The sequence below is a fragment of the Rhipicephalus sanguineus genome, chromosome 11 (genome assembly GCF_013339695.2).
Source record: "Rhipicephalus sanguineus isolate Rsan-2018 chromosome 11, BIME_Rsan_1.4, whole genome shotgun sequence".
In the NCBI taxonomy this organism is placed as follows: Eukaryota; Metazoa; Arthropoda; class Arachnida; order Ixodida; family Ixodidae; genus Rhipicephalus; species Rhipicephalus sanguineus.
The window spans coordinates 118,557,691-118,564,501 of NC_051186.1; positions in this window are offsets into that span (position 1 = coordinate 118,557,691).

The following is a 6,811-nucleotide window of genomic DNA, read 5'->3' on the forward strand; positions in this document are numbered from 1 at the left end:
TCTGCGGGTCTGGGAGCACTCCAGTCTTGCTGATTACGTGACCCAAAAACAAGAGCTCCTCGTACGCGAAGCGGCACTTTTCTGGCTTCAGGGTGAGCCCGGAGTTCTTTATTGCTTGAAGTACGGATTGAAGTCGCTGGAGGTGTTCGTCGAAGTTCGAGGAATACACAACGACGTCGTCCAAGTAAACAAGGCAAGTCTGCCACTTCAAGCCAGCCAGCACGGTGTCCATGACGCGCTGGAACGTCACAGGTGCCGAGCAAAGACCGAAAGGCATGACCTTCAACTCAAAGAGGCCGTCGGGTGTTATAAAAGCGGTCTTTTCTCGGTCTCTTTCGTCTACTTCGATCTGCCAATAGCCGGTCTTGAGGTCCATCGACGAAAAGTACGTCGCGTTGTGTAGTCGATCCAGGGTGTCGTCTATCCGTGGGAGGGGCTACACGTCCTTCTTCGTGATTTTGTTCAGGCGCCGATAATCAACGCAGAAGCGCAGTGTCCCGTCCTTCTTCTTCACTAACACCACGGGTGACGCCCACGGACTCTTTGAAGGCTGGATGATGTCGTCGCGTAGCATTTCGTCGACTTGTTTCTTTATGGCCTCACGTTCTCGCGTCGAAACTCTGTAGGGGCTCTGTCGGAGTGGTCGATAATTTTGTTCTGTTATAATGCGGTGCTCAGCAAGGGGCGTTTGTCGGACCCGCGATGACGACGAGAAACAGTCCTTGTATTGCAGGAGCAGGGTTTTCAGCTGGTCTTGATTGACCTTCGGAAGGCTCCGGTTGACGTCGAAATCTGGTTCGGGACCTCGATTCGTTGAAGCAGGTTCGGCAGCATCGAAGAGGGCGAAAGCATTGCTGGTGGCCACACATTCGTCGATGTAGGCGACCGTCGTACCAATGTTGAGGTGCCTATATTCGTGGCTGAAATTTGTCAGCACTACCTTTGCTTTACCGTCACGCAGTTTGGCTATACCTCTTGCGACGCAAATTTGACAGTTCAAGAGTAGTTGCTGATCGCCCGCGATGACGCCTTCGAGGTTCGCAGGTTTTTCGGTGCCGACGGAAATAATGACGCTGGAGCGCGGAGGAACGGTCACCTCCTCTTCTATCACGTTCAATGCATGGTTCCCTGGCGTCGCGTGGGGCGGGAGCGCTTTGTCTGAGGTTAGCGTCATCGACTCAGACCTCAGGTCGATGACGGCGCCGTGGTCACTTAGGAAGTCCATTCCAAGTATCACATCCCTAGAGCAATTTTGTAGGATTACAAAGCTCGCAGGATAAGTCCGGTTATTGATGGTGACTCTCGCCGTGCAGACACCAATCGGCGTTATCAGGTGGCCTCCAGCTGTCCGGATTTCGGGTCCACTCCAAGCGGTCTTTGCTTTCTTCAGCTTGGTGGCGAACGGTCCACCGAAGACAGAATAGTCGGCTCCGGTGTCGACGAGAGCTGTGACGCTGTGGCCGTCGATAAGAACGTCGAGGCCGCTACTTCGTCGTCTCGCGTTGCAGTTAGGTCGTGGCGTCGGGTCACGGCTGCGTCGGTTTGTTCCGCTGCTTCCATTTTGCGTCGTCGGGTCTTCTTCAGTCGGCGAGATTTCGTCGTCAGGGGTCTGTCTGGTTCGCGTCGTGTTCTGAAGGTTTCGTCGCGGCGTCGTCGTCGGCGGCGGAGGATCTTCGGTAGTTCGTCGTACAGCAACCGCACCTCCATCGGTTGCTGCCCTTAGTTTTCCGGATACGGGCTAGGCGACCGGCCCCGGTTTAGGCCAGTGTACGGTCGGCGGTGTGGTGACATGTAGCGGCAGGGCGACGGCGAGCGGGAAGGTCGTCGTTCTTGCCACTGTGTTCCGGTGAGGTAGTCGTCAATGTCGCGCGGCCGTTCGCCTAGCTGCGGGCGCGGCGCGTTGATGGCGAATCCGCGTAGTCCCATCTGTCGGTACTGGCAGCGGCGGTACGTGTGGCCGGCCTCTCCGCAGTGGTAGTAGAGCGGGCGGTTGTCGGGGGTACGCCAGACATCGGTCTTCCTCGGGGTGTTGCGCTGGCCGACAGGTGGTCGGTAGGGCGTCGGTGGCGGCGGCGGCGTCTGGCGACGGTACCGCGGTGGTGTGGCGTCTTGGCGCGGGCGTGGAGGAGGAGCATGACGGCGGGCTGCAGCAGCATAGCTCATAGCTTGCGGCTGCGGCTCTGCTAGCTGAGGCTAGCCGAGTGAATGCTGGATCTCCTGGCGCACGACGTCGGCGATGGACTTTACTTGAGGTTGCGACGAAGGTAGAATTTTTCGCAACTCTTCTTCCACGATTGCTCGAATCGTCTCACGCAGGTCGGCGGGTCCTAGGGCTTGAACGTCGGCGTAGCTTGTAGCCGAGAAGCTGCGGTTGTATTGCCGCGTTCGCATCTCAAGCGTTTTCTCGATCGTGGAAGCCTCCGATGCAAATTCAGTGACCGTCTTCGGCGGGCTCCTTATCAATCCAGCGAAGAGTTCTTGTTGACACCCCGCATGAGGAACCTCACTTTCTTCTCTTCTGGCATACTTGGGTCGGCGTGTCGAAACAGGCGATTCATCTCTTCCGTGTAGATGGCAATATTTTCGTTGGGCAGCTGCACACGGGTCTCCAGCATAGCCGCGGCCCGTTCCTTGCGGACCACGCTCGTGAACGTGCTTAGGAACGTCGTCCGAAAGAGATCCCATGTTTGTAGGGCGGATTCTCGGTTCTCGAACCACGTCCTCGCGGCTTCTTCTAGGTAGAAGTACACGTGGCGCAGCTTGTCCTCGCAGTTCCAGTTATTAAATGTTGAGACCCTTTCGAAGGTCTCTAGCCAGGTCTCGGGGTCTTCACATGGCGAACCACGGAACGTCGGCGGCTCCCTGGGTGGCTGCATCACGACCGTTGTAGGTGGCAGGGGGTCTGTCATCGTCTCGGCGGTCGATGTGACGGTCTTCGGCTGCCTGGCGCTTTCGGGAAGGAGTCCGTACTCTGGTTGTAGTCCCTTCTGCCGGAGACTGGTTCGAGGATCCGGGTTGTCCTTAGAGTCACCTTCCTCGCGGCTTGGGCTTGGGTCAGAGCTCCGCGGTGGCGTCCGGATCATGAAGCAGCACCTCCACCAGAAGTCACGTGGTCGCTACGTCGACGAAGACAGCAGTCGGCGTTTGCAGGATGAAACTGTTTATTTGGCCGAACTTGTGGCCGGAAAATGAGAACTGGAACTACAGCAATATACGCTGTACAATGATAGCGGCGAACAGGGCGTCGTTCGTCGATCAACTGACAAGCAGTCAAGCGCGTCGGCTTTTATACAGGCGCTATCGAACTTTCCAGCGATATCGCTGGTGGCGGCGTAATCTCTAGACAAAGCTGGAACATTCGCGTGCGGGGCGCAATCTTAACAAACCGATCTACTACAATCGCGACGCTTCTAGAACACTACTTCGCCGACAGCGTCGAGCGTTGATAACCGTTCCTGCCGGTCAAACCCGAATACATCAAAACAAGACAACAAGTGGGCGTGGCACTATTTTCGTCCTCGGTATCTCGTAGCACTAGCTCAGAGAAGGAACTCTCGGAACACTTTTCTGTGCTGTTCCAATGGGCACTTCATGCAGTATGCATTCATGTTTTTGTGCAGTGCGGCATACTTCATGAAACGTGGCACAGACGTCTTGGTGGTACCACAGAGACTATAGACATACATCGCTGAAATAAATAAAAACTGCAATTACCGAAAGAAATAGCAAAGTCTGTTATAACGGTAAGCACTTCTTCAAAGCTCTAAAGAGAAAGGAAATGAGGCTAATGCCTGACTGTAACAAACACTTTTGTCAATTCAGATAGAATGAATCTGTAACATTAAATGCTGTACCTAATTGAAACATATTCCTAATGCTTTCAGAATGCCTTTAAATGCATGCGCTTTTGCACGGACGTGAGGCTAAGCATGCAGACGAATAACACCAGAACACGTGGGCGCGCTCAGTGAACCTCCATTGCAGAAAGTGTTTACGCAAGGTATCAACAATGCATGCGTAATGACGTTCGCAATGATGGTTGCTTCGCGTCGACTATTTCATTATTTGGGCTAGCGAGCCAGCAAGTTGCAATTTCCGTCACACATTTTCGTTACCAGGAATCCATTTATAAACGGCACGTGGTGGGGAAATTTGTACAATGACCTGTATCAATCTGGGAAAACTTGCCACCTGAGATGGAGCAAAATGTCCTTCGTTTTATGAAAAGGAGAGGGTCAATTGGTTTTTATTTTTACTGAAAAACTCCTTCGAGTTGGGCTAAGCCATTGGGCCAGAAGACGAGTTGCACCTGCCTGCAGGGCCGTAGCCAGAAATTCTTTTCAGGGGAGGGGTTCAGCCGCTCTTTATGCATGTTCGTGCATGCATATTTAGACGTGCAAAATCTAGCAATAATTGAGGGGGGGGGGTTGAACCCCCACCCTGGTACGCCAATTCCTGCCTATTACGTGCTGTAAACTATACATAGCATGAAATTTGCTTCTCCGCAAAAGAGCAACACAATATATATATTCAAAATCTATAGAATATTGTGAATGTTTACAAATCGCAGAACATTTCTAATGAGCAATTCGCTTCATTCAAGGACTGATGCGCTTAAAGGAGTAGATGTTATTTTTTCAGTGGTAATATTAGCGTAATTACAGTTTCTTTCGCATGGCGCCATTTGGAAGAAAATAGCACGGTCAAATAAACAAAGCCCATCTGTCGCGGTAGCATGGCTGGCAAAACACACAGACCATTCCGTCATATGCCAGTCGTCTGATCAGTTCGGGAGCCGCTGTTATCTGCCAAGCTGCTCTTTTTGTGGCCTACATGTCAATAGGGCGGAGGTATAGAACGGATGTCCTTCTAAAGCTCTCGACCAAAACGTGCGCATGTCTTTTTTTTTTCAGACGCCCTAAACCTCACGCGCGACAGAACGTGCGCCTCAAAGAGCTAAAAAATTTTGCGTTCAGCGACGAACACACCTCGTACACACATCTCGAAAACACTTGGTTGCGTCATTAAAAATTTGTGTCGGCACTTTTGTTCGACGATGGAAGTGTAATAACTACTGCCGCCAAGCGCTGGTGAACAAAACGGGCGAGAGCCAACGAAAGATTCATTCGCCCTTCAATACGCCACTAAAAACAAAGTCCGCCTCTCCGGAAACCGGGATTCCTTAAAGGTAGTCACGATCGATGTCCACAATAAGCCTTCACGCACGGCTAGTACAGCGGCGTCGGCGTTGGTGCTCACTGAGAGATCACATGTGACATGTGCCACGATTCACCGCCTGTACTACGAGCGCGCTTGTGCCCACTTTCCACGGGTGTTCACGGCTTCACGCCGTTGTGTGTAAACCACGGATAACAACCGCGTATCTAACATGAGCTTCAGCAGGGAACACGCCAATTTGAAACGCACCGAGTTTCTCCTACCGAGGAGAAGACGTGCTCCACCGCAACGCAGGCGGAATGCGATGGCGCGAGGTAGCGCGTGTACACGTCAAGCCCGTGCACCATTGGCTAGTCAAACGAGGTATCAGTTTACCGAGTGCATGTGCCCCACACGTCCATTCGGTAAACTAGGTTTACCTAGGTTATCTATCTTACGCCAGGAACTTAAAGCTTCGTAAGGACGGTAATCCAATGATACTACGCCAAGAAGCTATGCGTTCGCACATTCCCGCCAGCAATGTTCAAGATACACAGCAATATACAACCAAGCAGAACTTATCATGCAATGACCACTACAAAACACTAAACGCCGTACACCAAGCCACAACAACATTGCTCAGGGCCATGTTCACTATGCAGGTGAAAGCTACCTATTACACGTAGATAAACACACAAAAAAGGAAGCGTTTGCACTTTCATTAAAAAAAAGAGAGAATTATATGCTCTGTAACGTCGCGCGCTTAGCTGAGTTGAGTTATACGCACTTCATTAGTTTTTAGAGAAAGTCGGGCCAAGCATCAAGAAGAAAATAGGTGCAGAAACACAGAATACACAGGTTTGATGTAATAAAGAAAAAAAGCGGGTAAGGTGAACAAATACCTCCCATTATTCTGTACAGCGAAACCTCGTTGATAGCTGTCCGCAGAGAATGCACATGAAGTGCGCTGCGAACGCTGTAGTATGCGCTCTGCAACCGTCCAAGTACAAATTAGCATTCCTTGACGTACGCTGCCGCTACCAGCAAAGAAATAAATGTGGTACAACAGCAGGCGTACCCTCAAGCACCCAAGGCCTCTTCAGTGTTTCTACCAGAGTATGGAAGGAATTCCGGCTCTCGCACAACGTTGTTCTCGCACGCGCTGCCGACGCAAAGCTGAATTAGAAACTACGCGAGAGCGAATTTCGAAAGCGGGCAGGCATATCCACGAGATCTTGTTGCAAGGAACTCTAGTTAGAAGAAAACCACCCACCTTTCAATGACAGGCACACAAAAAGCAGGAGCAGAAGGGTGCCGTAACCGCGCTTTACACTGCAGCCATGCGTAGCCGCGCTTCGACGTGAGCGGTAGCCATCTTGTAAATGCAGGGGCCCGCGAGGCATGAACGTAGAACCGCAGAAAAGGCTCTCAATATTAATCAATCAAAATAGCATTGTGGGAGAAACCAGAAAAACATGAAATGTTATTTCATGGACATATGTAGTCTTTGAAGTATTTAAAACTGTGGAGGTTCAATTTTGAGTCGTTTGTTTTGCTGAAGGTCACGAATAACAGGAAATTTCGGTTTCTCTTTTTAACAGACTTCCTTCATGGCACATTTACAGAATTTTTTTTCGCGGTACAGAAATTTCAG